This window comes from Arvicanthis niloticus, chromosome 26 (assembly GCF_011762505.2).
Source record: "Arvicanthis niloticus isolate mArvNil1 chromosome 26, mArvNil1.pat.X, whole genome shotgun sequence".
In the NCBI taxonomy this organism is placed as follows: Eukaryota; Metazoa; Chordata; class Mammalia; order Rodentia; family Muridae; genus Arvicanthis; species Arvicanthis niloticus.
Window position 1 is genome coordinate 1,662,919 of NC_133434.1, and position 9,915 is coordinate 1,672,833.

The 9,915-nt window shown below is 43.3% G+C and overlaps 1 long non-coding RNA gene across 1 annotated transcript; it reads left to right on the forward strand.

Annotated features, from left to right (window-relative positions):
• Positions 1-3,703: 3,703 nt before the first annotated feature.
• Positions 3,704-8,981, forward strand: LOC143438929 (uncharacterized). The gene is made up of 3 exons (XR_013107456.1): positions 3,704-3,859; positions 8,344-8,484; positions 8,727-8,981. It is a non-coding gene; the product is annotated as an uncharacterized LOC143438929 (long non-coding RNA).
• The last annotated feature ends 934 nt before the right edge of the window (positions 8,982-9,915 follow it).

The window sequence follows — 9,915 nt, forward strand, 5'->3', positions numbered from 1 at the left end:
ACGGAATCAGATCTGTAAAAATGACTTTATTAGTTCAAGAAGGCCACACTCAGAACAAAACATAGTAAGAATGTATGTTTGGTAATTAATCTTTTGAGATTTGAAGGGGGAAAAAATACACTTGAGGATTTCACAAGTAGTCAGTCTTCTGGAAGTTTCCTTGTTGTCTCCTCCTTGTCATTTTCATGGATTCATTTATTTTATGTGTCTTTTGCCGATATATATCTGTGTGTACTACATGTTGCTGATGCCCAAAGAAGTCAGAAGAGGGCTTTCGATCACCTGGAACTGGAGTTACAGAGAGTTGTGTGCTACCACATGGGTGCTGGAGATCAAACCGTGATCCTCTGCCAAGAACAAGTACTCTCAGCCACTGAGCCATCTCTCTAGCCTCCACCCATCTTCTATCATGAGTCCTTGCCTATATCAGGGTGGTAGTCTATCGCCAGGGATGAACTGCTCTTGTATCCCTCCTTCCCATTGTTCTGCAGGGCAATCATCAACTTCAGTGCTCAACTCAAATGTTACCTCCTTCATAAAATTGTCTTGCCATAGCTAGAGAAACCTGCCTGCCTTCCTTTCTATTCACAGAGCCTGATGCACACTTCTGTGGTAACAAGTACAGATCGAGTGTTATCTGAAGTGCTTGAGACTGAAATTGTTTCAGGGTTCTTCCATATTTTAGAAAAAATGCAAAGATGGAATGAGATATCTCAGGCATGAGATGCACATCTAAACCCCAAACCCTTTTCTGCTTCTTTTTTTGTTTTTTTTTTTGGGGGTTTTTTTTTTAGATTTATTTATTTATTATATATGAGTACACTGTAGCTGTCTTCAAACACACCAGAAGAGGGCATCAGATCTCATTACAGATGGTTGTGAGCCACCATGTGGTTGCTGGGATTTGAACTCAGGACCTTTGGAAAAGCAGTAAGTGCTCTTAACCACTGAGCCATCTCTCCAGCCCCCTTTTCTGCTTCTTACGTAGTGGTATGGCTTAAACAAGGACTGTCCAGAAGAGTCACACATTGGAGTTTGCTCTCCAATGCATCCTTGTACAGAGGTGTGGCTTTGGAGAGGTGATGAATCATGAAGGTACTGACTTTTCAAAAAAAAAATTGTGTTTATTTCTTCACAATTTCAAATGTATAGAATATCTTATCATAATTCTCCAATTAGTCTCTCATCCATTTTCTTTTTTCTCCTTCCAATAAGCACCCTCCTGTTCTCATGGTTTTTTTTGGGGGGTGGAGGGAGACAGTTTCAAGACAGGGTTTCTCTGTGTAGCCCTGGCTGTCCTAGAACTCTATGTGTAACCAGGCTAGCCTCAAACTCAGAGACCTGCCTGCCTCTGACTCCCAAGTGTTGGGATTAAAAGCATGTACTACCACCACCTGACTTCATATCTATTTGTATATTGTGCAGCCCAATTATATTTAATTAAGATTTCCTGTATGAGAGAACAGTTGTTTAACTGAGCAAAGACAACTTACCAGTGGCTACACCACTGAGGAATATGACTCCCTCTCTTTTAGCAACTGTCTCAGTTCCTTTTCTAATGCTGTGAAGAGACACCATGATGGAGGTAATTTATAAAAGACAGCATTTAATTTGGGGCTCACGGTTCCAGAGACTTAGTCCATGACCTTCATGGTGGAAGCTGGCAACAGGTATGGCACTGGAGCAGTAGCTAAGAGCTTGCTTCTGATCCACAAGCAAGGGAGGGAGGAAGAGACAGACAGACAGATAGATAGACAGACAGATGCACAGACACACACACAGAAAGGGACAGAGAAAGATAGAAGGAAGGGGGCTATCTGGGAATGGCATGGGCTTTTGAAACTTCCTGGGAGTTCTACTCCCAGGAAGACACCTCCTCCAACAAGGCCACAGCTTCTAATCCTTGCCTGGGGAACCAAGCATTCAAACTGTGAGTCTGTGTGGACCATTCTCATTCAAAACAGCCTAGCAACCTTTATGTGGCTATAGCTTTTCAGCAAAGTGTGGAACCTATGGCCACATTTCCAGTCATGATGGAGTGTCAATGAGCCCAGTGTTGTACAGGTAGCCCATGCTGCTCTGAGTTGATAGGCGTGATAGCCATGTCATCATGTACATAGTACATTTCACAGTCCTACTTCCCAACCTCCAGCTCTTATATTCTTTCTACTCCCCTTTTTATGACAACCCCTAAACCTTGGAGAGAGTAATATAGATGCCCTGTGTCTTAGTTAACGTTTTTATCGCTAGAATAAAACACATGGACAAAAAATGCGGAAGAAAGAATTTATTTGCTGGGCAGTGGTAGCTCACGCCTTTAATCCCAGCACTTGGGAGGCAGAGGCAGGTGGATTTTTGAGAAGAATTTATTTTCCATACACTCCTACTTTGTAGATAATCACTAGAAGTCAGGACAGGAACTCAAACAGGGTAGGAACCTGGAGGCAGGAGCTGATGGAGAGGCCATGGAGGGGGGCTGGCTCATCTCAATGTAGAGTCAATCCCAGTCTTTTATTTGCATATTAATTCAGTCATTTATTCCAGGTTCCCTCTTGACCATCCCATAAATCAGCTTCCATGACTTTAGCCCCTTGATTCTTAGAAGGACAGCGAGTACATTTTTTAAATATCGCAAATGAATTCATAGATCTGCCTGCCTTTGTAAATATAAAAAATAAACTTAGCCGGGTAGGATTGCATCCTAAGATTACCATTCCAACCACTCCTGGACCTAAATTCTTCCTGAGTTCTCTCCTTGAACTCAGGGACCTGCCTGCCTTTGTGTCTTTCTGACAAGCTGGCTCATAGTGCAGCTGCCCCTGTTTTTCTAGGTCTGTGAAGTTCCCCATATAATTCATATTACATCCTTATATTTTACATAGTTGATAATTACATATTTTTGAGCTCATATTTTCCAGAGTTCCTTCCCACAAATGTCCCAAAGGTATCAGCATTCATCATTTTGCTGAGACAATAAACACACCCTCGCCTCCCAGGCTCATGCTGTCTCTGATTATCATGGAGTCATTAACCTTGACTGAGAAGACATTCTTCCCCCCCCCACCAAAGGAGGAACATAAAGTAAAATACATATATTTTTATACAAACAAGCCTCAAGCTCAGCAACTATCAACACTCATGGAGGCCAACGCCCTACTGGCTCTGTTCCAGGGGCAGGAAACTATGTCATGCCTTCCACATGGCCAAGTAGGACACAGCAGATATGCCTTTAGTCCCAGAACTAAGAAGACAAAGGCAGATGGATCTGGTGAGTTTGAGGCCTGCCTGGTCTACATAGAGTCTTCCAGGACACCCAAATGCCACCTTTCCAGAGACTGCTGGTAAGTAGATAGGACCAGACCTGTATTTATTACCAGCCATCCAATGTCTCAAATGAGGCTACAAGAGCCTCCTTCTGCCCAGATTTACCTAGCTAGCTAGAGATGTGAGGCTTTCCTATTTGCAAAGCAAGCAACCACACAGTAATAGTGTCATTTCCTAGAGCATCCTCCAAGCCAGTACTCCCCACCTGATGGATGACATGTCAAAAATGGAAGCAATGTAGGGACTCATCATAACTCCATCTGCACTAGTTAGGAAAGGCAACCCTGGAGCTCTGGGAGAGACACAGAGAACTGTCTTTTGGCATTGAGGACAGCTTACCCAAAAGTTCAGTGCCAAAGTCCAGAAACTGGCGGTAGAACATTCCATTAGGAATGAATAGCTGGCCAGCAGCTAGCTGTGTGACTGCAGGGAAATCAGTATCTAGTTCTCTCTTCAACAATAAACAAGTGTTGAACTCTACCAGCTCCAAGATGGCCCTTGACTACAGAAAGTTAATTCTGTCAATGTTCTCCAGGCAAGTGTGAAATTTTCTGGAAAAAAATATTTCTGGAATAGAGGGGAGAGAGAGAGAGAGAGAGAGAGAGAGAGAGAGAGAGAGAGAGAGAGAGAGGGAGGGAGGGAGGGAGAGGGAGAGGGAGAGGGAGAGGGAGAGGGAGAGGGAGAGGGAGAGGGAGAGGGAGAGGGAGAGGGAGAGGGAGAGGGAGAGGGAGAGAGAGAGAGAGAGAGAGAGAGAGTCAGTCTTTGGGGGAAAGTATTAGGTAAAGTATTACAGTTTTTTTTTTCCAAATTGGCTGAAAGAAAGCAAATTCACAATACATCATTCTGGCTAGGGGGAAATGCAGATGTGAAAACGTGTACTTATTTCTATGTCAGCTTTTTTTTTTTTTTTTTTTTTTTTTTTTTTTTTGCTGGTGATATTTTTCATCTATTTCAATTAAACAGAGCAATGAATTTGCTACATAGGCTGCCAGAATAAACGATATAACTGGTAACTATCATTTTTGTTCCACTTTAATCATACATTTTGTAGAAGAACAAGTGTAGAACATTTTAATGCGAAACTCACAGAATAGAAGAAGCACATTGATATGAAATTTAAATGAAATAATTTTTCTTTGCTAGCTAAACTTAGAAACTTGAGTCTTATGGCTGGGGGAAGTCACATATGCAAAACAACACTGGTCTTTGACTAGTTTAGACTCTGTCAAATTTCAAGGAATGTTTAACCATTGAGCTTTGGGTTAACTGAGGGAATGTTGTGCACTGGAGAGGTCTTCTACATTCTTCCTGCTTCTCGGCTTCACCCTATGCCTTTCTTCACAACTTCTTTTTTTTTTTTTTTTTTTTTTTGTGACATCATCCCTGATTTTATCCCTTGACTTCCTAGGTTCCCGTTTGCTCTTTCCATTTCCCCACCGGCTATATTTCCCAAATTAGTTCCATTCTCCCCCCCCCCCCCCCCCCCCCCCGCCTCCAAACATTTCATTTCCCAGCTAACCTTTCTCCATCCTACTTTTATGAGAGCTAAGCTGCATTGGCCTCCAGGTGCTCCAGTCCTGAGAATCAGCCTTCTACAACTGTGTCCTCCTAACTACTCTAAGTGCTATGACAGTCCATGGGTAGGAATGAAAGCCTCGCAGCAAAGGGGCCATCCGTCAGTCCTGGGCTGACTGCACTGAAGCTTGTAGGGCAGTCTCTATGGCTTACCTTCAAAAGAGTGTTAATGAATTGGAGTGGTTTCAAGAAAGAACACCCCCATAATTATTAATAGGTGTTGAGAAAGTTGTTGCTGAATGCAGGGAGGTATGCCTGTAGTCCAAGAAGCTGGAGCCCAGTTCTGGGCAGTATAGTGAGACCCAATCCCCAAAATAACAACAATAATACTGAGGAAGAGGAAGGGAGGAGGAGGAGGAAGGGGAGGAGGAAGAAGAGGAGGAAGAGGAGGAAGAGGAGGAAGAGGAGGAGATGACTAAAGAGAAGTCAATTGGGTAGTCAGTACTATGAAAATTTGGGGAGGCAGTAGAGAGTTTAGTAATAGTTCACTTGCCTGGTATGTGCAAGTCCATGAGTTCAGGTCATATCATTAAAGAATAAAACAATACTTTTGTTGAAAGAAAGAGAAAACAGACAAATTAAAGGAGGCTTAGAGGTTGGATAGAAAGTTATCAAAGCAAGCCAAGATCCCAGAGATGAGGAAATAGCTTTTGCATGCTCTATTGGGCAGCGAGGTGGCCACATCCTATCCAGAGGCATCCTGTGTCTCAAAGGTGTTCCAGGAGTAGATTTCAAAAGTATATAAAGTACAGAAATGCCATTTTCTTGATATAAGCATTCCACAATGTGTATGTGTTATCAGACCATCTCATTTGTGCCTCAGAAACATATATTGTTAGTTTTAATTTTTTGATTAAAAAAAAAGAAAAATTCATTATTTCAGGAAGACTTTAAGCCATTAGAAGTGTTTAACACAGGAGAGGAAACCAAGTATCACAGGGGAATTCATAGCTGTCATATTGTTTTCCCTTGGAAAACGAAGGAAGAAGACTCATTACAAGTTACAGAAAGGCAGATTTCAACTCCATATGCTGTGGTTTGGTAGAAGTGTCCCCTGAAAAGGCCTCCATGTTGGAGGTTTTATCTCCAGCTGATGGTACTACTGAGAAGTGGTTAAATTTTGAGACTCTGACCTAATTCACAAAATCTACCAATGACTCATAATTTATCAGAGAGACATAAAAGCTGGGATGTGGGCTCTACCTGGAGGAAGCAGATGGCTGGGTATGTGCCGTTAGAAGGATGTCCCCAGCTCCTTTCTCTCTGTCTCTTTCTGCTTCCTGGCTGTATTGGAGTGAGCTGCTCTGCCTCACCATAGCCCTCACCACCATGATGCCTGCCTTGACCACAGATCTCAACCAGTAGAAAGAGTCAATTCTATAACATCTCCAAAACTATGAGCCAAACAATAGTTTAAAGGAAACATTGTTTGTTTCATCCATTTGTCCTGGCACTGAAAAGCTTCTAGTATAGCATATAAGAAGGAGGGTCTAAAATATCAGCAGTGTCTACTCATGGGATGGGCTAGTCCATGAATGAAGAACTTGCAAGTGACTAAACATAGCCAAATAGAAACTCACTGGTCGCCGGGCAGTGGTGGCGCACACCTTTAATCCCAGCACTTGGGAAGCAGAGGCAGGCAGATTTCTGAGTTCAAAGCCAGCCTGGTCTACAGAGTGAGCTCCAGGACAGCCGCCAGGGCTACACAGAGAAACCCTGTCTCAAAAAACCAAAAAAAAAAAAAAAAAAGAGAAAGAAACTCACTGGTCATCTGGAGAAACCGTTTTTCAAGAGGGAGGTTACTACAACTGACATCCATTAAACATTCTTCCTCTTCTTCTTCCTCCTCCTCTTCCTCCTCCTCTTTCTCCTTCTCCTCCTACTCCTACTCCTCTTCTTCTTCCTCCTCTGCTTTTGAAAGAATTTTTTATTCTATTTTATGTGTATGAGTGCTTTGCCTGCATATATTGAATATTTTCTTTTTAAAAAAGTGTGCTTGCTTGTGCATACATGTGTATGTATATGGTGGTTGTATTTGTGGGTATGTGAATGCATGGAAGCCACAAGGAGATGTCAGGTGACAGGCTTGATCATTTCCCCCCCTTATTTCCTCCAGGGAGGGCCACTCCTGAACCTGGAACTAGGCTAGTGAGTGACCAACAAGTCCCAGCAATCCTCCTGCCTCTGCCCACCACAGTACTAGGGGTTACAGGCACAAGCGCAGCTATAGCTGGCTAGCTTTTGAGGATTTGCACCCAAGTCTTCACAGTCATACAGAAAGTGCTCTTAACCACTGAGCTATGCTCCCTGCTCCATAAATGAACACTTTAAGTTCTGTAATCCAGCTCAAGATTGGGCTCCAGAGACATAAAGTTGAATGTGGAATGCTCTTAATCAAACAGGAAATGACGCTAACAAATAACGATAGCATAGGTAGCCTCTTTCACTAGCTCACTACCTAAGAAAATTGACTGAACTTTTTTTTAAGATTTGTGGTGTGTGTGTGTGTATATGTGTGGTGTGGTGTGAGTGTAGGTGTGTGTATGTTTGTGTGTAGTGTGTGTATGTGTGTGGTGTGAGTGTAGGTGTGTGTATGTTTGTGTGTAGTGTGTGTATGTGTGTGGTGTGAGTGTAGGTGTGTGTATATGTGTGGTGCATGTGTGTGTATGTTTGTGTGTAGTGTGTTGTGTATATGTGGTGTGTATATGTGTGTGAGTGTGCGTGTATGAGTGTGTATGCTGCTTGTGTGTATGTGCGTGGTGCATGTGTGGAAGTACTTGGAGCGTGTGTGTGTGTGTGTGTGTGTGTGTGTGTGTGCATGAGTGTGCCACATGGGGCATGTGACAGAGAACCTTTAGGAGTGAGTTCTTTCTTTCCAATGTGGGGTTCCAGGGATCAAACTCAGGTCAACAGACTTGCGTGGCAAGCACCTTTACCAGCTGAGCCCCTTCACTGGCCCTAAACTTGCTTTTTATGTACTAAAAATTTTCAGCACCAACTCCATCTGCCTAAATTCAAAAATGTAGGTCTCTGTCTCCTGGGGAAGAGCCTTCTTATCTGACCTAGAGCTGGAGGGTGTTTTTGTTTGTTTTCAGTCAGAGTTTTGCAACATAGCCCAACTAACTGACCTCAAACTCACAATCCTCCTGCCTCAGTGCTGGGATTATAGGCATGCACCATCACACCTGGCTTGAAATGAGAGGTTTAAGGAAAGAAAATGATGGCAGTTCTTTAGTGGAGTCAGATTTGAGTGATCTGATAGACTGTTCAAAAACCTTCGTTTTGCTCTGGTATTCATCTGGACAAAGAAAGGGACTTATGTGTTCTAAGCTGTTATTAGACCATATCCAAAGCAAACAGGGTCACTTCTCTCTGTGTGTGACTCCCAAGCTCCTCTCTTTTCGGAAACCCTGAGGCACTAATGACCTCATTCTGCTAAGGCAGGTTGTCAGAGGAGATGAAGTATACAGGCCATGTTTAAAGGCCCAAGCCTAAAGAGGACAGAGCTCTGATGGTAACTGAAACAAAGCCAAGCTGTCAGGTTGCTGCTGTGTGCTGTCATTCGGGGCTCCTCAGTGACCTGAGGTAAGAGAACCAGAGTTTCAGAGGGGCTTTTTATCGATTTTGTTTATACAGGAAAGTGTCCTGATGAGAGTCATAGAATTGGGACAGCTAGTGCTCTGTACTGGGAGCTCATGTCACTCAATGGTTAACACTGGGTCACTGTTTTGGGCGCCCTGTGTGCTCTTATTGGTATTCACTTGCAGTGACAACTCAAACACAAGCCTAGAAGGTCAACATTACTTCTGCTTCCCCTCTCATCCCAGCCCTGTCTCTGGAGACCAAGATGCTGATCCAGTACAGATGGGATTCCTTTGGCAGAAGTGACCCCAAGGCTCTGCAAGTGTCCTAAGGGGGAAATTTCATTTTGCTGTTTGCAGCGCAAACAGGATGCCACATCCTTCAAGCACAGCAGAATAATGAACCTCCCGGAAATGCCAAGGAGTCCTTGAGGAGCTGAAACAGCCTTGATTCTGAAGAAAGGGAAAAACTGTAATAATGATATTAACCCAAAGAAACTACTTAGAGGACTCGGTTGACTTTTTCCTCTTTAAAAAAAAATAGCAGACCTGACAGTAAAGAAGCAAAGCACTGTGAAAGAGAGACATCCCAAAAGGAAGTCCATTGAAAGAGTGGATATTGTAACAATATATCCAGATGGCTCCTTCTAGCATAGGCTAACCTACTAGGGAAGAGAGTGGGTAGGAGGTAACATTATCAGGCAAGCCAAGGAAATGTACACTTAATTTTAAACAGTGCCCCTGGGTTCCCTATTGCTGGAGTCACCAAACAACAGAGGAAAGGAAAATAACAATATTATTTGAAAATAACGTGTGCCAGTGTGAGGGAGTTCTCTCAGTGGTCACTGCAGACAATTCCCATGCATGTGTTCACCTGAGGGCAGGAAATACCAAATCGACTCCAAGCCGGGCAGCTCTGATTCTCAGAGGAGTCATCTGTATTACAGATGTGGGGCAGAGACGTCATTTGATCAAATCATTACAGGAATACCTGATTTATCAGAATTTTCGATGCCACTATACATCAAGGTATCTAGGTACATTGCAACGTTCCAATAAGGGGGCAGTATATGGTAGCTCTCAAATCTAGATAAAAAGGCATTTTTCATGGACTGCTCCCTGGACCTAGCATTCTAGTGATGCTGTCTGGGAGCTCTCTTTTCATCCCGTGTTTAATTTATCATCTAGTCTGGCAGTGTTACTTGAGTTGATGGTTCCCCCTCAGCTGACCTCCTACACTAGTCTCAGCCTTAGACACCGCCACCATGTTCCTTACACTGCTCAGTTATCTTTACCAAGTTTATCTCTTCTGCTGCATCTGAGACCCTACGATATCTGGCCCAATATACCTCTACTCTACTTTGGAATAAAGACAAATAGTACAAAAGGGAAGAACTGTCCTGGGCACTCACTCAGGTGTCCCTGGGCATCTATG